Source organism: Chelmon rostratus, chromosome 20 (genome assembly GCF_017976325.1).
Source record: "Chelmon rostratus isolate fCheRos1 chromosome 20, fCheRos1.pri, whole genome shotgun sequence".
Classification (NCBI taxonomy): Eukaryota; Metazoa; Chordata; class Actinopteri; order Chaetodontiformes; family Chaetodontidae; genus Chelmon; species Chelmon rostratus.
In genome coordinates, this window is record NC_055677.1 from 20,638,914 (window position 1) to 20,660,502 (window position 21,589).

Genomic DNA, 21,589 nt, shown 5'->3' on the forward strand with positions numbered 1-21,589 from the left:
GTTAAGTCATTATGATGCTTTGCTTCAGCCAGTGTCTGGCTAGCTTGATTTAAGTGTTAGCAATCGTACTTCTCTGTGAAATGACGTAAGGAAGTCGCTACCCACAAGAAAAGCTCACCTAATGAGGGAGGCCACTCAGCAGTTTCAGCCACACGACAAGAATAAGCCACTGCAAGCAGTTTTGTTGATTCCAGTAGTGAAACAGGAACTAGTGTTCACGATACCACCAAGCCACCAACCGCAGCAGGGACAAGTGCAGCCACCACCATGCCGCCATGTCCTCCACCTCGGGCCTGGGTTGCCTTTTCTGCCACCAGCAACTACGTCAAAGCCTGATAGATAGCAGTGGTGCATCTATTAGTACTCTTAGAGACCTTTCTCATAACCCTCATCTTGAAGAATTAAGCAGTGTAATTCCTAACCCTAACCCTGCAAGATCACTTCCAAGTTTGGCTCTTCTTAGGAAAGAAACAGGCTTTGGGCGTCAGATTAGTCATATCATTTTTGTGTAAGTTTTCCTGAATTGTCATCCAGCTATTAGGTGCGTTTGAGTTGAGTAATAGATAGAAATAGAGTGAGCTGCACGCTGTCATAGTCTTGCTTGTTTGATGCGCAGCGCTTCCCATGGTGCTGATGCAACTGATGTTACTATTGTATAGACTTTATTTTGCACTAACTGACATAGGCCTCGGACTGTTTATGAATTCAAAGTCTCATAAAGAAATGAGACTGAAAGACTTTTGCATACTTTGCCATTATTGTAAATAACAGGGTTGCATTATCAGGTCACAATTCATTCATATTGTTATATTTTATGCAGTTCAACTGAATCTAATGCCAGGATCTGACAGAGGAGGCAGGAGACAGAAATTTTAAAAAGAAAGGTTTTGATTAATGTTTTTAACAAGCAACCAACTGAGGAAGTGTCCAATAATACTGAGTTCAAAGGTGCGCAGTTCCCGAGCTCCTGATCCGAGCCATCGGGGTTAGCAGACAGAAGTGGTCCAAGATGAAGTCAAAGGGGTGGAGCAGGATTATCCAATGCCTCCACAAGGAGTTCAAACAGGCGAGATCCAGACGAGGGTTGGAGTGGTAGGTTTTACACTTTACATCTCACAGGGAGAGCAGGCAGGCAAGGCACCATAAAGGGTGGCTGACTGGAATCGCCGATCAGCTCAAGCTACTGAGCACAAGCAGATACGAGACAGACTGAGATACTGACATGAAGGCCTCATTGTTACCACGATGGTGTGCTGACGATTCAACAAATACTGGTTGTTTGTCTGGGGTTTTTACACTGGGTGGTCATGTGGTCAAGATTGAGGATGATGATTGAGAACACCTGTGCTCAATCAGAGAAGAGGCTGGCCCCACCCCAGAGTGATGTCACTACCTAGACAAACAAGACAAAGAGACTCAAAAACACAGGAGTACAATAGGAGGAGAAGGAGGAGGGACTGCAGATCTCCACACATATCAACTGAACTGAATTTAAAGTGTCACTGAAATATGCACTAAATAAGCATCATCATCATTCACAGTAGTCTTCTATTATGTAGTAGTCTACATAACTTTGAACTGTGCCTTTGATTGTCAGGGCTAGCCCGTAAAAACCAAGTGCCCGGCCAGTGACTCTGCTCTGGCAGCCGGACTGGGCTGTTTCCACAGGCCACTTAAAGCATGCACTTGTAATTAGCAAGGATTTAATATGTAGAGGAAATTTATGGGGTCAGACAGGAATTAAATTGTACCATCCAGGATCACATCCATCCTGGAATAGGTCATCCTCCGCTCTCTCTCTCTCTCTCACACACACACGCAGATTGTTATACTGTTGGCCTTTCTCTGTCTTTTTCCGCTAGTGAGCATTACAGGATATGGCCATTAAAGGCATCACAATGACAGATACGCATTCACAGAAATACAGCAGATTGGCAATCTGTACGTTTGTTTTCTTACTGAGCATTAGATGAGAAGATTGATGCCAAGTACAGAGTTCAGAGCTGGAGCTAGGAGCCGATTAGCGTAGCTACACATAAAGACTTAAAGCAGGGGGAAACAGCAGGCCTGGCTCTGCCCAAAGCAAAAAAAAATGTGATAGGTTTTTTCCCAAAATGTCAAAAAATTCCTTTGAGTAATGGATCTTTCACTCTTTTCCCATCATTTTGTCATGAAAACATAGAAAAATGTGTGCTCTCTCAAACGAAATAACTATCCAAGCAAACTGACTTCTGCAACGTGCACTATGAGCCTCAAAGTGACAAGCATACCATCCAGCTGCCCCCTTGACTCCAATGTTAACTGACGCCAGAATTTTCAGGAGGGAAGCAGAAAAAGGAACATTTCTAACTTGCTCTATCGCACAAATTTTCCCCTCTCTCTCACAATACAAACATATGGTATGTTTTTCAGTTTTTGTGTAATAAGCCAGAGACTGAGAGGTGCCTCATTTTAATCTCTATTATCTGAAATGACCCAAGAGTCACTCAGCAGTTACCATCACCATGGCAACCTATAACTGCAGGCATGGACACACAGCGGATTGAGATGTGCAAAGGAGGATGTTCAAATCTGAGCAATGGTCTGTAAAATTGAAGCTTTTCTGACGTCTAAAATTATGCCAATTAGAGCACCTTGTTGGCCTCAAATAACGCCTCATTTATCTCTCTTGGACATCAACTGTAATTGAAACACAACATATAGACTGCAGTGGGTGAGGATTCTCTCACAGCTAAATGAGCATTGTTGACAACTCTGTAATTTTCAGCAGGCGAGTTTGTCTCGCAGGTCATTTCCTGCTCTGAGGCTGATGGAGTCCATCATCATCATTAGGCGTGTGGATGATGAAGAACGTTTTCCACAACCTTTTTCTCCTGTCTGTTTCTCTCACGTGGCCATTATGAGCACTTGCTGGCATGCACTGCATCTTTCTCATGAACTGAAACAAAAGACAGCGCTACTCAGAATCAATACTGGTAACACAAAACGCAATTAAAAGTAATGACAGGGAGGGATCTGAAATATCAGCTCTGCAGAAGCAAACATGGTTACAAGCAAACAACCTCAGAGTTCAGTCCAGTCTTTGCAGAGTTATAAAGAACAATGGAATAAAAGAGCGCTTGTTAGTGTATCCAGAGCTGCCAGAGTACACTGCAAATTTGACCTCATTACTGGGCTTATGCTAGTCGCAGAGTTGACGAGGGGCGGAGCGGCACAGTTAAATCCTCTGCAGACAAGACAACCCTTTTCCAAGAATGCACACTCATTTGCCATGCAGCAATGAGACAGACCCACACAAACTCAGCTCGCCTGTTGCTCTGAATCCTCACAAACATCGGCATGTTCATGAAAGAAATTAAATATTACTGAATATTTTGCAAGACTGGAAAAAAGGTAGTAACCAGAGCATGCAGGGGGAGTAGTTCCATGTCATATATGAACAACTCCCTAGCAATAACCTTTTGTTTAACCATATTCCTTCTTTGATTGGAAGATATGAAATAGAGCCATTCTGGAAAACAAAACAAAAGAAAACACATGCATCACTGAGACTGTACACAGGGTTGCTGTAATCTTTGCAACAGGTGATAAAGATTCTGGGTAACAAAATAATTGTGCAAAAAAATAGTGTTAAAAAGTGATGTCATAACTTTATGTAAAAGTTATGAAATTATTGCTATTTCTTTCCAGCATTCTTGTGAAATGTCAAATGAGCTAGATAGAAAAACAGCCTGCTAGGAGTAAGAGATGTTGGATGGAAAAAGAAACTTTGTGACTAAGCCTCATTGTGAACTTTTTATATGCCCGCAAACCGCCTGGATGTTGACACCATGTTTCTTGGACGACACTCAGGACACCTTATGTAAGTGCTCAGTGAATAAAATAGTTCATGTAACTAAAATAATGTAAGCTGAAGATCCACCCGCTGTCTTACGACTGCATCACCTGGTCTTCATTCAGCAAAGAGTGTTGGCTCTGTTGAAGTGTGGAACATTGGTCACATAATAACTGGAAATCAGAAACATATGTAACTCAGTATCTCAATGAATTCCCTCTGTATTGGCTGATTACATGAACTCACCTTACACTTGGTGTCCAGCGCCAATGCTCAATGCCAATGCAGGAAGTAGTGAGGCATAAAGCGCAGGTGCTGACTGCTGAGGTCGGCATGGTAGATGGGCCTGTAGCATGTCTGTCTTTCATCTTCCCGTCACCTTACTCAAGTGTTTTAGTTGCCTAACTTTAACCATATCTTAACTGCAGTTCACTTCCTTAACCATACCACATTTCTACTGGCAGATTATACAGTGAGCAAGGACGCTGGAGCATTGAAGGTAGTCTGGAGGTTTTCAGAATTGTCCATTGAGCTTGTTTTTTTTTTTTGACACTGATATACTTTGTTGATCAAAAAAATCAGTTTTATTTGAATGAAAAATAAAACATTGAGCAATTCATTATCAGTAATGGCTACATAAAGTGGTGGGTGGATAAAATAAAGCATTGCAGTTTTCAAATTCAAAAGTCTGTGGGTGGAGTGCAGTTATTAATCGTGATGGATGGACCATCTGGTAAAACTGCAATATAGGCTACTTTCCCCTGCTAGCTGTGGGGGCTGAGCATGGGTTGGTCCATAAGTCTGCCTGTCTAACACTTCGCTTCAGAAAAATATATTTTGAAAGCTACTGGCCACTACCATAAAATATAGTATGGACACTAATTGTCCTCAGAGGACTACTACTAATGTTGGTGATCTTTTGACCTTCTATCCAACATTACCTGATGTTCCCTTTGACCAGCACTTTAGTCCATGATGAGGTATTTCAAAAACTAAGGGACAGATTCCATGAAAATTTGCAGGGATTATTCATGTTTCCTGTAGGGTGAGCTTAAACATTTTTGTGTCTGACTGACCTTTTTAGTAACACCAGCGACATGCCTGTATCGATGGCAATGTTGGTCTGCTGGTGGGTCAGTAATGTGGTCCAGATTAGAAAAACACAACAACTGTTGCATGGATTGCCACGAAATTTGGTCCAGATATCCATGGTGCCCAGAGGATGAATCTGGATGACTATGATGACTCCCCCGACTTTTCCTCTAGTGGTGCCACCAGGAGGTCAAAGTTTTCTCTTATTCAGAAAAATAATTAAATGACTATTTGAGGGGTTGCCATGAAATTTTGCACAGAAATGTATTTACCCCAGAGGGTAAAACCTACTGACTTTAGTGATCCCTACACTTTTCATCTGGCGCCATCATCAGGTCAAAATTTCCCTTTCGTTTATGACCAAACATGAACTCCATCCATCCATTATCTATACGCTGCTGAATCGTTTGCAGGGTCACGGGGCGGGCTGGAGCCTATCCCAGCCGTCTCTCGGGCGAAGGCAGGGGACACCCTGGGCAGGTCGCCAGCCTACCACAGGGCTACACATATAGACAGACAACACCACTCATTCACACCTACGGACAAATTAGAATTATCAATTAACCTCAGCATGTTTTTGAACTGCGGGAGGAAGCCAGAGAACCGGGTGAAAACCCACGCTGCACAGGGAGAACATGCAAACTCCACACAGAAAGATCGAACTGGGGATCTTCTAGCTGTGAGGTGACGCTGCTAACCACCGAGCCACCGTGCAGCCCTAAATATGAACTCATGGATCTAAAATAAAACTAATGACATTTCCATCAGCTTTTGCTGTACTAGTTTTAGAGCTATTTAGTACATGTTAGCATGCTAAACATTATCACATTTACATTGTAAGCATACTAGCATGCGGACATTGTACTATAAGTACAGACATGGAGCTGCTGGTGTGGCTGGAGGCTACTTGTCTTATTTTTACCTTTTTAACTTAAGGCCCCAATTTCAACTTGCATGCGAGAAATATCAAAATATGTACTGAGCAAAAGTTATAGTCTCTGAAAATTTGGAATCTCCATGTGCGTTACTCTAGGCCACCTTCAGGCCAAAACAACACACAGTTCACATAATGGCATTGGTAGGTTGTCATGAAATCTGTTGAGCAGATTCATGCAGTAAGGTTGACAAATCCTTTTGACTTTTATGACCCAATGGTATTTCCTCTAGAGACACCCTCAGGAAAAACATTATATTTTTAGCCACACTGCTGATAAGGCTCTAAGTATGTAAAAATCATTGTTCACTGTATCCGTTCATAACTCCCCATCCCATTGTCCCATTGTGGGATGTAATAAAATGGCAGCCTACAGGGGCCACTAGACAGGCTTTAGATTTTCAACATCTTTGAATATTTATGATTTATGTGCCTCCCAACTAATTGGCTGATAACCCTGAATAATAAAGGTTAAACTGATACGTCATATGGAAATCTTCAGTGGAGGCATTACCAACCCAAAATGACTCACAATTCTTTCGATTTGACAGGACCGTGCACTCAGTGATGATGTTTTTCAGATGGCCTTCACTCGGCCCGTCTCTGTTTTATGTGATGTTTGAGAACTTTGTCTTGCCCGTGCTGTTCAGTGTATGCCAAACCCATGTGTGCAACGTCACAACCTCAAAGGCCCGCTGGAGCCACATGTGTTTCTCGTGCATCGAGTGCCAAATGGAATTGCCATCAAGCCACTCCTGAAGTGCTGGAGAACCTGGTCCTGGTTAGAGAGCATAACAGACTGTGTTTCTGTCAGAGGGGCTACATTCAGCAACAACGTGGGTCTCGTCATGCACATGATCCCAGAGTCAAGAAAGTAGAATTAGTATTACTGGCCTTCATCATATTTCAAGAAACCATTATGGGATATCTAACCAAATGCTGACCTTGGAGTCATGCAAGCGTAAAGTGTTGGATTGAAATGTGCCACAAGGGAAAAGCGAAACGGACTGTTACAGTAACCCCATATGACCCTCTGTGATAATATTTTTTTTTTTAAACAGCTTCAAAGCCCATTGTAAACCTACTGGTAAACTTAGTTTTAGTCATACAGGTCAGTGTCACAAATCACAAATTTGCTTCAGAAGGCATTACACGCTATACAGCATACATCATGCCCCACCCTGATTTGCAAGGAAAAAAATGACAATTAATGGAATGACACAATGAAAATGAAAACAAAGCATAAAAAAAGTAAGAAACATAAAGCTGCTAAAATGAATATTTTTATATCAATAACGATTACATGCAATGTGGAGGGTGTCGCTCAAAGTGACATATCCACAGAGACTGTGTCACTAACTATCAGAGTCATTTCTCAGCAGCTGGGAACCAACTGACACCAAGCTCTGCGTAAAGGAAGGGGAGGAAGGAGAGAGGTAAACAGAGAGGGAAAAGAAGCAGAGAGAATACACTGCGGTTGACGGACCTCTCAGAAAGGGAATCTGGTTGGAGACAAGCTGGCTGACTCACTCAGGATTTCCAATGAGATGGAGGAAGTCAGCCTGCCGCTACAGGAGGATGTGGTTCCTTATTGTGGTTTTTGTCAGAGTGCTCAATGCTCTATTGATAAAAAAAAGACGCAAATTAGTTGTTTTGAAAACTGCAGGTTTCTATCATTGATTTTTGAAACAAAGTACTGCTCTGTTTCAAAAAGTACTGCTGTAAGTGAATGCAGCTCTTCTTCCTCTTTCTATTCTGGGGAGTGTTCATACAATAGTGACCCCCTACTCCAACCGTGCAGTCGCACCAGATATATATATTCTAAATTAGCTTCTTTTGTTGCGCTAAATATTTGTTGTTGTGATTCATTCACAAGTGATGCAAACAAATAATAGATAGCTCCTTCCAATTTTACCAGTTACAGCGTCTCTGAAGTCCAGCGTAGTCTAAACTGTTTGAGTTACTAACAACTGTTAGCCAACTTGTTGCAAGCTTTATTGGCTGTCTAAGGGAAGTCACATGACCTCAAACAGGGAGCAGAATTTAAATCATTTCTTCTGTTTTTCTTCATCTGAAGCTATCCAAGGCACTCCCTTTTCACCATACTATTATTTCTAATAAATACACCTAAACCATTCATCTTTATTCCATTCATATTTTTGCAAAGGGAAGCAAAGTGGATTTTTTATTACAGTGCCGAATGTATTTTGTTTCACCCTGCCCTGATACATGCAGTCCAGCATGTTCACTGATAGAACTGTTCAGTTTGCAGGTCTATTTGTGCTCAGAGAAACGTAATAGCCTTCTGGTATCAGCTGTAACAGCAGAGCAGGCTGGGGTTATTCCTTCTCTGTGCCTGACTTACAATTTTCATATTGTATTATAACGGTACTTATGGACTATGGAATGCATTGTTAAAGGCATTTGGTAGCAGCTCAGCAGCAACAAAGCATTGTGTATGTGATTCCTCTTTTGTAAACAAAGAGTCCTTTATGGTCAACACATGATTGAGATACCAAGATAAGGAATACATTTGCAACCACAATGCTGCATAACTTAGAATATCATCACACTGGAGAAATGTGTGGGCCTTGTTATCAACCTACAGGTCCTGCCCCTCCTCCTCCCAATTAACTACTCCTCTGTGTTTTCCATATGGCTGCTGGTGAGTTTCATGTTCACTCCAGGCTCATCAACTATTCTGACTGTGGTTGGGGATCATTTGTTTGTCATTGGCTTGTTTCCCTTGGCAACATGCTTTGAAAGTCACCACTGTGACGACTACTCGAAGGAGACAAAGTGAACAAAGACCAGAGGTGACAAGTCAGTCCAACAAAGTCAAGTCACGTGCTTACCTCTCCTCCTCAGTGACTCACATCTGATAGAAGACTATGCCCTCAGCCTCCACATGATGTATCCTCTCTTTCCACAGGGTTTGACAGCAAGGGAGTGCCATCTATTCACCACCAGCATTTGCATTTTACAAGCACTGGAGTCACAGAGATAGGAGCAGCTCGAGCTGTGGTCAAATTGAATGTTTATCCGGGCTTGTTTTTAATGGACAGGAAATGTGGACTGTTAACTCTGCCATTAGAGCAGACTGAGAATTGATTGTCTGTTGCACTGAGGCTGACCCCATAAGTCACTACAGGAAAAACACTTTGAATATGTTTGTGCGTGTGCATGTGTATCAGAGAGACGACTGTCCAGCTAGAAAATATTTTACAGGCAGGTGAAAACGCTGTGCTAATGAAAGCACGCTTGAATATACACCTGCAGCAGAGGAAGAGGAGCTGCAGTACACATGGTTGATCTATTATAAAGAGATGAGTAAAGGTTAAGCAGAGACATGTCTGTGGCTCAGATTTGTCTGACCACAGGTGAACACAAGGTAGCTGAAAAGAGAGCACTCAGTTCCTTTAAGAGGAAAGAGCTGAGTCAAGCCAGACCAAAGTTCAAACAGAATATTGAGATCAATACTAATGGGATCATGCCTTCAGAATAAAAGCCTGAATTGCTTGTTGAAAATAGAGGCAACCACTGCATACAGAATTGGAATCAGTGAAATTTTGGGAGCTGTGTATAAGACATAGTAGCATAGTAGCCTACCTATAATCACCAGCAAAGATCAGAACAACAATGATATTAATAATTTAAAAAATCAGCTAAGACATGTTGGAGTGGTGGTTGCATTAACAAAATTCTTTAAAAAAAAGTGTTGGGAAATGTTTTAAAAGCTGTCACTGATTCTGCTAGCCTCAGATCCTCAGGCAGGGAGTTCCAGAGCTGAAGGTCTCTGACTATAAAAGCTTACTCACCTTTAGTCTTGAGCCAGGACTGAGGAACAGACAGCAGAAAACCTGAGGCTGTGCTCCTGCTCATAGGGGAGCAGAAATTCAGCAATTTAACTTATCCATGAAGTACTTTAAAGGTGATCAAAAGAACCTTAAAATCAAATCAGTGAAAAAAGAGGCTAAAACAGGGCTAACATGATCTTGTCTTCTAGTATTTGTTAAAAGTCAGGCAGCTGTGTTGTGTACCGCCTGAAGGTATGAAACGTTTTTTGGTTTGACCCTGAACATAATGAATTACATTAATCTAATCATTAAGAAATAAAAGCATGGATGACCTTCTCGAGAACATGCAGAAAGAGAAAAGACCTGTTTTTTGAGATTCTCCTCAGTTGATAAAAATAAGTCTGTACAACTTTTGGTATTTGTTTTTCATTTTTGTTATTTTGTTTGTTATTTTGTTTTTCAGTGAAAGTTTTTTTTTCATCCATCTGAAGAAGGTTTTGGGACATCCAGCATTTTTTTCTGACAGTTGAGATCATATCTGATGAAAATTTGACATAAATAGGTCACAGTGGCAGAATGTATACACAGAATAACACAGGGTCAAGGATGGAGCCATGAGGAACACCACAGGTCAGAGGGGCCATAGAGAATGGGCATTATCAATCACTACTGAAAAAGTTATGTTTGATAAATAAGATTTGAAGCAGTCTAGGGCAGTTTATCTGATGCCAACCCACTTTTCAAGACAATCCACCAGAATAAAATGATCAGCTGTGTCAAAATGGGAAATCTAAGATTTTTAAGATCCAGAGGGTCAAGGCTGGGTTTTTAAGGATGGGTACACTACTGCTTGAGGCATGTGTGAACGCAGCTAGTGGACAGAGAGCTATTTACAATAGATAAAATCATGGGACAAACTGTCGAAAACCTCCTTCAGAAATCTGGCAGGCATCCCATCTAAAGCACTAGATGAAAGCTTTATGTTGAAAATGGCGTCTCTTACAGTGCACAGTGAAAGGGCTTTAAAATGACTGAGGGAGGCAAAGGAGTCACCGTATGGAAAAGGTTTACCAGTGACATGACCAATCTGGAGTTTGAAGGACAAAAACTTGCTTGCAGGCTTCAGTTGTTTGACTAGGAGGAGGATTCATGATGGATTCAATGGTTTTGAAAAGAACTCTGAGTTTATGAGGGTTTGTTGCAGCCATGTTGGAGAAATAAGATGATCTGTCTTCTTTTACTGCTCTTTTACTTTAAATTAGTGGACAGTAGTAGTTCTTTCAATATTTCATAAGAGAACACCAGACAGTCCTTTTGCCATTTTCTTTCAGACTGTCCATACTGTTGCTTTATTTCTTTGGTGTTGTTATTTAGCCACGGCTATGAGTTGGTTTGGCCTTCCTCATTTTTAGGTGCTATGTAATCAAATACAACTTTACATCTGTTATTGAATGTATTTAGTAAGTCACCTGCACACATATTTGCTCTTTGGATATCATTGCAATTGCAGTAGTGCAATTATTTGCTTTGTCTTTAATAGTCTGGTCTTTCTTTACAAGTGCAAGATAAGATAAGAATAAAAATAAGAGAAAGGCTACACCTATTCCATCACTCTGATCCCTTTTGACACTGATTTTTGTTTTTGGTTGTGTTAGCACTTGGTTGCATCTCTGTTTTCAGCTTTTCTTATACTGGTAAACTTAAATACAGCAGTAATGATCAACCAATGAATAAGATAAGATAAGGTTAAATGGGTTGGCAGGAAAAAAGATCTAGAAATATAAAGATAAGAGAAGAACAAGTACAACATTGTATATGAATATGCATGTAACTTACACTGTCCAAAAAACCGCAGGAAATCAGAGCTATACTGTCTTCAAAAACAAGGCAGCTTCAGTCAGGGCACAGTTGTTCATCGAGGAAGTCTTGTCTGCGCCATCATTCAATTAGGCTTTTATTTTGAAAAGTCGGCCGGCAGCTCGTTGTGTTCTGCTCTTCGGCTTGACAGACGTGAAGAAGTTTAGAGCGGTCTGCGGATCTGTGAATGACAGAGGAGTGGACGTGCTCGTGTGTCCGCGGGCTGTTCCAACACTTTGTGTTTGGTGGTTTCAGAGCCGACGGGGAGAGGTTGTTTCCTGCCAGCAGGACAGCGGCGGTGAGTTCATTTGCATGAATGTTTGTGCGTGAAAATTCAGGTCCGCGTTGTTTTCTAACGTGAGGAAGGACTTAAACATTCTGTCAACTTAGTGGGGTTTTCGTACATGGACAGAAAAAGAGGAGAGAAGCAACAAAGCATGCTGGTCGTTTCACCTCGCTGTGCAGCGTTAAGTGCTGCTTTTAAAAACGTGTAGTCTGTGTGGAAATCTTCAAATGGTCAGAGGCAGTGTGCTGTCAATCACGTGAACATTGTGATATTCAGCAGTGTTCGTCCAGGTGAGCCTCGCCTCTCGACAGGTGGATACCGGTCACATTAGGCGACACCATCCACACCGGCTTACACCGCCTCAACCAGAAAAGTAAAAGGTGAAGTAATGGGTCCGCGTTTAGGCAACATGTGAAACTGGAGACGCAGGCCGAAGGCCACAATAGAGCGTTTTATTGTGTCTGAGCGCAGGCCACAGCGCAGGATATATATTATGTTTCACTGTACATGACATCCAATACTACAGCAGAGAGGAGAGCGACATTGGTCTGCGTCTTCGCGTGCGTAGTTGGGGAGAGGACGCGCCGCCGAACTGCGTTGAAAGATCTGTTACTTGAAAGTTTCCTTGCTCGTCGGCAAAGGTACATAGCAAATACTGTATGACTTCAGGTCTTACTTAACTCAATACAGTATGTCTCCATTTCGGCATGTATTCTACACACAATGCAACGTTCATTGAAGAGAAAATTTGACTTTTAGAAGTGGCACGCAGGTTTTCCCCACTGTGTTTAGTCTACTGAGGACCTCAGTAGACTAAACTCAGGCTATTTTATCAGTAGCTAACCAAATGCTAAAACTGCGAATATTCTAAAGAAAATACTCGCAAGGAGGATTATCTGACCGCCGAAATCTGCCGTAGATGCTGCTGATGCCTTAAAGCTCTTAAGTCATCTGTCGTAATCACCCGACGACGATGATGATGATGCTGATGAACAAGGCAATTTAAATGTTTGGTTGTTCAAATGGTGTTTTGCACGGTAAGTTCAAACACCCTGTCACAATGTGTGGATGGGCAAACTGCACATTGCCATGATTTGCAGTGTGCATGGCAAACACATCATTATACTACAAGTTTGTACAACAAGTCAATGTATCTATTAAAGTTAACATAGAATATGCCTGCAGCTGAAAAGCTTAGCAAATGCACATTTTGTGAAATTATATCACACACTTTATACAAACACACAGCCACATGCACACACAGAGCACTGTTCAAGTGTTTTTCCCTTCCTTCTTATTTGGCAGGTAGTCTGTTACTTAGAAGCTGCCAAAATAAATAACCTATAGATAAATAAGAAGGCTGCTTCTGTTTTTTGCTCCACACTTGGAAGTGCATAGGGAAGCTAATTAGCAGCCATTGCCTTCCACCGAACCTTCAAGACGGGAGGTCAGTGAACCCAGACGGACTGTGACAACACTGGAGCACCTTGTGTGTGATCGTCTATGGCTTAGAGAGTGGAATGACTTTACATTGATCAAGCCTCTTCTCTTACATTTTGCCATTTTCCCTCAGATTTTCAGCTCCAAACTGTGACTCCTCACTCAGAAATCAGTTGCTTGTGCCAACTTTTGGCACTTTGTATATGCTTCCCCATGGTAGATCTGGTGCAATGTGATCTGCCAGGTTATTAATGTGTTTAAACAACTTTCAGTTGTTCTCGTGGGTACCAACAAGAAACTTTTCTTTTTGTTCGTGCTCCTCTTCTTGAATGCCATTGTTATGTCCACTTCCAATCAAGATTTGGAGTGAGTGAGTGAGTGAGTGTGTGTGATGGATAAAAGCAAACATAGTGCGTAGGAAGTGAGGCTCCAGCAGGATAAACCATGTTATTGTTTCATTTTGTAATCATAATACGAAATCATCGTTTCTATATCGTTTTGTATAGAAGTTATTTTATTTTATTTAGTTTTTGTAAAGAATATGTGTGTTGTTAGTGGATTGTGAATTGTTCCAGCTTTGGGTCACCCCCAGACCCTTTTAGAAGGAAGTGGGACCACTGTGGTCTTTATCCCTTCAAAAAAAACTGCTCCCAGACTCTGAGGAGGGACTCTGTTTATTAGGGATCGACAGTCAGTGGATTTAGATGTGGTGCTGGTTGAAAGGGGGAATAATTTGAATCTTCCTTCCTCATGCTGCCCCCTCCAGACAGAACCATCAGAGTGCTCTGAATGAGCACCAGGGACAGAGTGGCGCATGGGCCCGACAGTTCTTATATGCCTTCATAATGCATGGTGGCGGAACAACAATCTAAAACATCCCTCGTAGAGAAAAAAATACTGTCCATTGTCCTTCTGGTTGCAGTGTCCGGTGAGCTGAAGGTGGTGGTGATTGGTGTCTGGATGTTTTTGGACAATGAAATAAAAATGGATGATCCCAGCAAAGTGATGATTAAGTCCCCAACCTTTCTGCTCCTGTATGACTTTGTAATGGTCTCTGGTGATTAGCTATGTGGCTCCATATTATAGCCTGCCAATGAAACTTGTCTGTCAACTTCTCTGAAAAAGTTGGTCAGGAGCAGGGGTGCTCAAACCTCTTCCCTTGGAGGGCCAAAACTGAAGCATAATGGTGGGCTGTGTGTCATAAGAAAAACATCTATTGTATTATTGAATGCAAAATTATACTAGGATCCTGGCGATTCATATTATAATTAAAAAAAAATTACATTTTATTTAATTATTCATTTACTAGAAACTTTTACTGGGCCAAATCAAACCTTATGGCGGGTCAGCTTTGACCTGCGGGCCCCGCTTTGGGCAGCTCTGATTTAGTCTAACAATAGCGACTCTGTCTTACTCTTGTTTTGGAGAGGTTTGCGCTTAAGCAACCCTCCCTGCCCTATAACACTGTGGCTAACTAGCTCTATCTGCACTACAAGAACAATGCTGATGTTGTTTTCAGCATTAGCTTACCAGCAAACAAGTAAGCTACTACACCAGCTAGCTACAGCTGATAGAGGAAACAACAAACATGTCCTCCGGTGAGTCTGGTAAACCTGCAGTTGAATTGTTTTTGAAATGCTAAAACCCAATAACATAAGTAGTAAAGAGTCATAAAGTCAGTAAACTGACTAAGTAATGTGAGTTATACACTAATATCTACCTAACATTAGCTAACATTAGCTAACATTAGCTAACATTAGCTAACATTAGCTAACATTAGCTAACATTAGCTAACACTAGCCACCATAAGATAAGGTATCAGATGATGTAAGGCGAAACCCCTGTTTTATTACTTAAGAATTTGACTTTTTGTTTGTAAAAATGCGAATGTGTCATTTCTTTTCTCAAATTATATGAAGTCAAACTTTTTTTTCTGAATCAGGAGAGATGCTCCTTGTCACTTTAGTCCCAGTTTGTGGTTTAGGAAGATTAGGATTTGTTTTTGCATAAGAATTCATGAAATAAAGTCATGTGGTTTATGTGACTTAACCCAAGCCCCCTGGAAGTGCGCCGGGCTTTGAAGCCAATTGGACATAGTGGCCAAACTGTGTAAATACAGTGTCCCTTGATGCACATGGGCCCAAAAAGACTTTTTCCCATTTACTTACACTGTGACACAAGCAGCTGTAAAATTAGGTCGCCTCCAATGCTGAGTCTACTTCTAGTAATACATCCATGAATTACATTCAAACACTGCGTAATTTTGGCTGGTCCAGAAGAGAGGCAACAGTATTTAGAGAAACACTGTGAAGTATTTGCCTTTCAATCCTAAACGGGGGTCTTTGATCACACTGTGAGCTTTTGGTGGCATCTATAAACCAATCAATTGGTATACGTCAGAATAAACTCACAAGCTGCACTGTAAGCACCCATAGATACATGCACACCGCTCACATTGGCCTGTATACAGGTGATCTAGTGTAAGTAAGTTAGAAAAAAACAACAGCAGCAATTCCTGACATGCCTATTTTCTTTTTCTTTTTTTTCTTTTTTTTTTTAACATCATGCTGCTTCAACTCACCAGGATCATCAATGTAAAATGCTCTTGCAGTCATATTGTACAGTCTTTAGCCTGACCAGAAACATATTGGACAACATAAACATTTCTGGTAAGGTAAGATTTTTAAAGAATTGTGACCACCCTGTGCACGGTCTGTAATAAGCTCATTTCAGCCAATATATTGCCAAGATTTTGCTGTACCCATCTCACACAGTGGTGTCTGCACTGGATCTGTGACACTGCTCTTATCAGACAGTGTATGGGAGCTTCTTAAAGGGTGGTTCAACCAAATCATGAATAAAGTGTACTTACCTCTCAAACCCTGGGCAAATAAAACCAGAAGATATCTGTGAGGCTAGATAGAACTAAGTGTTAAGTGGAAAAGACATTTTATACTTTATTGTACCAACCCTCAGTTATGATTCATCCACTGCGTCATTGTATGTGTGTGCAAGTGTAGTCTAAGTGCATGTGTGCATGATCTGAATCACAGCCCAGTTTACTTTTTTGTTCCCAGGGTCTCCACCTTCTGTGTTTCAGACTGAGAAATTGCCAGCAGAGGTTAGTTACATAAGCCTGTTGGGTGTTACATCATTGTTTTGGGGGTCCCGGTCCAGGGAGCTGGGGCTCAGCCTTCAGATGGGTCCAATGGGTCCGCTGCCTCCCGCAGACCCCCTCTGAGGAGGAGGGGTGGGGAGACAGGGAAGCTATTGGAAGCAGATGCTCAGCGAGACTCTCCTGCTGGGAGACGTGGCTCAGCACCGGTGAAGATGTGAGGTCCCACCTGTAACATAGTCGCTGCATGCGTTGTGTGGTTTTTGTCTATTAGTGTTTGCTGATTAGCTGACGTACGTTGGAAGTATGGTTTGGGTGGGCTTGGTTGCCATGACATGAAAGGGAAAACATGCAAAACAGGAATGATTTATAAGTCTGTAATCCACAAAACGACCCCACCTCTTAGCACCAGTAAATCAGTCTTCAGAAAAGTCATAAAAACTTTGTGGGCAAGAGTTGATTTGTAGTAAACACAGAATGGTTTACACAGAAAAACAAAAATAAAAACTCCTTATTGCCATATTCAAAGAATTCTGTAGATTTTTTTTTTGTTTGTTTTTGCACTTTGGTTCTTCTGTGGTCTGGAGCAACGGAGAAACCATGAACATATAAAGCCCACCTGCCTGGAACAGCATGCTTTTTAGTGGCTGTGTGGCCTCACTGCACTCATATCGTGTTCCAGATCACTAGTTTTGAAAAGAGGCTCTTGCTTCACCCTCGAGTTCCCCTCTTTACCCATAAAGATCCCCAAATTGCTATTTTAAGAGCATATGTGAGGCTAGGTGGTCTAAGGTGTCTGGCCCTGAATCTGATGCAGTCTCTCTTTTATAAGGCTTCCTCTTTATCTCTCAATCTTGATGGATTCTCTTCTTTGAACTGTGTGGTAATAAAGGCAAAAGGCATTTTTAAGTACTGTAAAACCTATTATCAGCCTCTATTGGCAGATAGAAGGAACTGCACCATTGTCAGATTCAGCTGTTGAATAAGTCAAAATGTGAGGGGGTTTGGGGATGAAGGATTCGAGCGTCCAGGCTGGAAAGTGAGTTCAGAAAGCAAGTCAGTATGTAGTGAAGTAATCACTGACTCACTGCTGATATCAACTGACACACAGATTATCAGAGAGTGAGAGTGAGAGTGAAAAATCATGCTTGTTGATAGAAGAGGGAAGTATGGAAAATCTATTACAGTTTATGGAATTTTAACATTTTGGGCTGCAAGTAACATTATTTTCATTTCAGGTTGATTTGCTGATTATTTTCTAAATTAGTTAATTACTAAGTTTTGTATGTCTTTCACTCTGGGTTCTGTTCCATTTACGTCTTTATCCAGGGGCTCGTTGTCTCATAATCCGTCCTTGGTTATTTTGCGTAAGTTTGATATTTTTAATGTTAGTATATTCGATGCTGTTTAGTTGGCCTTCATTTCTAACCCGGGCATTAATGTGAGTTTTAACACATTTTTACACATTTTAAAAATGTCCCCTTGTCTGCCGAAACACTTTCATAATCATGAAGGACAACTCAAAAAAAACCCCATCAAAATCAATGCAGCAGAACTAGAAATGTCACCGTTTTGTTCCACACATTCTTCTTTCTTCTCAAAACTACCCAGGTAAAAAAAAAGTTTAAGTATAGCCAAGTATCCTCTTTGTGCAAAAGTGTACTTCTAAGTAGATTCATTAAGTTCTACTTAAATGTATTAAAAATGAATATACTAATTTTGTAATACTTATTAATTATTGCGTTACCCACAATGCAACTTGACAGTAGCCTACAGTTCGGTCAGAGCTGTGGATGTGTTGCGCTGGTATCGGCTAATGTAGCCAGGAGCCATTTGAACAGACTTGTAGTTTTCAGCTGCAACTGATGCCGACTCAACTACTTGAGGACATCTGTCAGATTTCGAGCAGCTCCCTCTGGAGCGAGACAAAACAAAGCTGTAATTCCTGAGCTGCTGTCTTTGTGTCTGAGGTGCATTCTAGTCATGACTTTATAGCGACAGGGCTGCGGGGCCCCTGGGTCCACAGACCTTACATAGTGTGTCATCTGTCATGTGTAGGGTGAGTATAGGCCGATATAGGTCACAGAGACAATGCTGCAGTGTTGTCCAGTGATTGACAGGCATTTGGCCGCTTGTTCATATTCATAGTGTTTTGATGTGAAGATAATTTGTACTAGTTGTTGACCTAATTGCCATCCATTCCAGCAGCTTATATTGTGTACCTCTAGATATTTGTTTGTTAATGAACTGTTAACAGGTATACAGACTGTTGTCCAACACTTTTTCTCTTGTCTCCATGCAGTCAAAAGTTTCAATGGTTTTGTTGATCTTTTCCTTTAAGAAAATATACCAACATATCAACAATTTGGGTTTCTCTGCACAGTATGCTCAGTTTCCAAGGTGTTGTTGTACCTGAGGGGAAAAGGACAATCTGTCACAGCTTTAATATTAAGTTGAAATCCCCGACACACTGTGGTGACTAAGTGAATTTTCTTTCAGGACCAGGTGGCAGTCAAGGACCTGGACACTGGAGGAAGAAGCTGAACCGTTCTGTCTCAATGGTCATGTTGTAAGTGTCAGTCCATTTGTTCCTCTCATAAAAGCAGATTATTCGGTCATTGTTTCTGAATGTTTCATGGGACAGAGCGACACATTGCCTGCAGCCAGGAGGACATAGTGTAGATTAGTGTGCAGCGTGGTGGTGACAGTAGGATGAGGGATATGAGCCTTTTCCTTTCTCGGGGTCAGCCAGACATGAGCGGACCTCTGCTGGGCCCCTCTCTGTTCTGCTGCTTCACGTACAGAGGCGACCGTTTGTCAGTGAGATCATCTGTAGCTATGATGAGGTGAATCAACAACAGACCTTGGCTGTGCAGGCAATGCCTAACTTTACACTCATCGCCATGGTAACAGCTTCTTGTTTAGTTTGTGTGTTGGGGTCTTTAGTGTTTATAGTTATGACAGTTTTTGATTTTACATTAGTTGTTATTCTTTAGTAGTTTTGGTCTCTCCTCTCGGTTGTTATTTCCAGTTCTTTGTGGTTTTGGAGGCATTACTTTCACAAATGTTTATTTAAAGTAATGACTCCATTCTAGTTTTATTGTTTTTAGTAGGGGTCATATATTTTTATGATTATAATGACGAACCTCAGATCATTAAGCATTTTAAAAATACTTTTATCCACACAGATTCCACATTCATTGCTATATCCAGACAAACAAAAAGTATTTAATCTACATTTGTATTTTACAGTTGTCACTCTGACAAAGATATCGTTTCCTGCATCTTATTTGTTTGGACCAGCTTTTAGAAACTCAACAGGTACATTTATTAACTTGCCAAATTGTGCATTTAATGCATTTAACAAAACCAGCTGCTGTCCTCAGGAGCTCCAGTGTGCTTGGCAAAGAGTTCATCTATCTATGTTAAAGCACTTTGGGACAACCTTTGGAGGTAAGACGCTCAGTTAGCTGTCTTTAAAGGAATATAGACTTACAGCTCAGAGTTAGGTGGGATTTAGATGAGAAGATTGATGCCATTCTCATATTTGTGTGTCACAGTGGTATATGAAGTGCTCAGACCCTTTTCAGTGAAAGCACCACTACAACAATGGCTCTGCTTAGCTTAGTTTAGCTTAGCTTAGCATAAAGACAGGAAACAGGGGGCAAACAGCGAGCATGACTCTGTGTAAAAAACACCCATGCATCTTCAATGTTTATCTAATTACCACATTCATACAAAAATCTAAATGTAAAAAACAAGTTATGCTCCCAGCATGTAGCTTTCAGTAAAACCACAAAGCTTTGAACAGAGCCAGGCCAGTGTCCTCCCCCTTCCAGTCTTTATGCTAAGCTAAGATAAACTAAGCTAACTGACTTAAGGTTCTAGCCCACTAGTTAAAGCTCCAATATGAGAGCGCTATTGATGTTCTCATCTAACTCTCAATAACAAAGGGAATAAATACATTTCCAAAAGGCCAAAGTATTACTGTAACGGTGGAGTGGCAGCTCAGCATGTTGGCATACATCAGTGTTTGCTCACAAGGTCCCTGTCAGTTGTTTCTACTGTAGTTCCTCGCCTGAGGGGGGCTGTGTTTATAGCGGAGGGGAGTCTCCTGCCAGATCTTCATATTTCTCTCCCTGTTTGCGAAAGGTCTGGTAGTCTTTAACGGTCTGGAGGAACTGGACCCAGCAGCCTGTTTGTTCTTCATTGTTGGCCATTGGCCGGTGTACTGCGTCAGTTTGCTCTGAGGAGAGCTTGGCGCACACACACAGACCCCCCCCCCCCCCCCCCCCCCCCCCACTGCAGAGCTGACATTCTTTCCTGTCTGCATGGATACCTGGGTCATGCAAATCACATCAGCCAGTTCAAATGTAGTACTATGCAGTATCTCATACAGCTGCTAGCACTGTGGATGGGATTGTTTGAGGTTTGCTGTGGCTACATTGAGCATCTGTGCAACCATATGACCAATTTGTGAGTTTATCTGCTGTTCCAAAACAGTCGTGAAGAGGGCCGTTCACACTGATAACATGGTCTGCTAATATCAATACACCAACACCCTCACTGGCACTGATGGACAAACTTTCCGCTGTTTCTAGATGCTAGAAAGATTAGACCTCAGCTGCTGTTGTGTTGACACAATAGGCAGTGTGTTGCCAAGTGCACACACACACACACACACACACAAAGGCTTGAGTGGCCTAATTGTGTCAGTGAGTGCTTTAGCAGAGCCCCTGATAGACTTTGAACTGCTCACCAACATATTTATTTCTACTTCACTAACTCTGATATCCTCACACCACGAAGCTTTACCGGATTCTTCATCAGTGTTCTTCGTAGATTTTGTGCTCAGCTGAGTATGGATGAAAGGCCACACATGGTAAACCCACACAGGTGATTTCACTTATTTTGACTGATTAGTGCTGCTCTCAGTCAAAAGACTGTTTTGATTGACATCTCTGTCACTCTCCTGGCAGGACAAATAACGCCTTTAGTGTCCAGTGACCCCCTCTGGTTTTGGCCAGAGATTTCAGAAGGGCTGAAAAACACATTCGGTCACATGATCAGTTTGAAACGATCCCTTTTTCCCTGTGTTGTATGATTCCACAGCACGGCATGATTTCAGTCAAGTGCCAGACCTTATTTTTTCTGGTGATGCTGTTTTTTAAGACATCACCAGGTTAGCCAAACTTGTATGGGATAAGAAATAAAGACGAACAGTGAAGTTATT

The 21,589-nt window shown here is 41.6% G+C and overlaps 1 protein-coding gene across 1 annotated transcript in view; it reads left to right on the forward strand.

Moving 5' to 3' along the window:
* Window positions 1-11,721: 11,721 nt before the first annotated feature.
* The window catches only part of svila (supervillin a), an 82,312-nt gene continuing 72,444 nt past the window's right edge, over window positions 11,722-21,589 (forward strand). The window contains exons 1-2 of the mRNA XM_041961083.1: window positions 11,722-11,813; window positions 18,856-18,925. The gene's annotated coding sequence lies outside the window, so the exon portion shown is untranslated. The remainder of the gene's footprint in view (window positions 11,814-18,855; window positions 18,926-21,589) is intronic.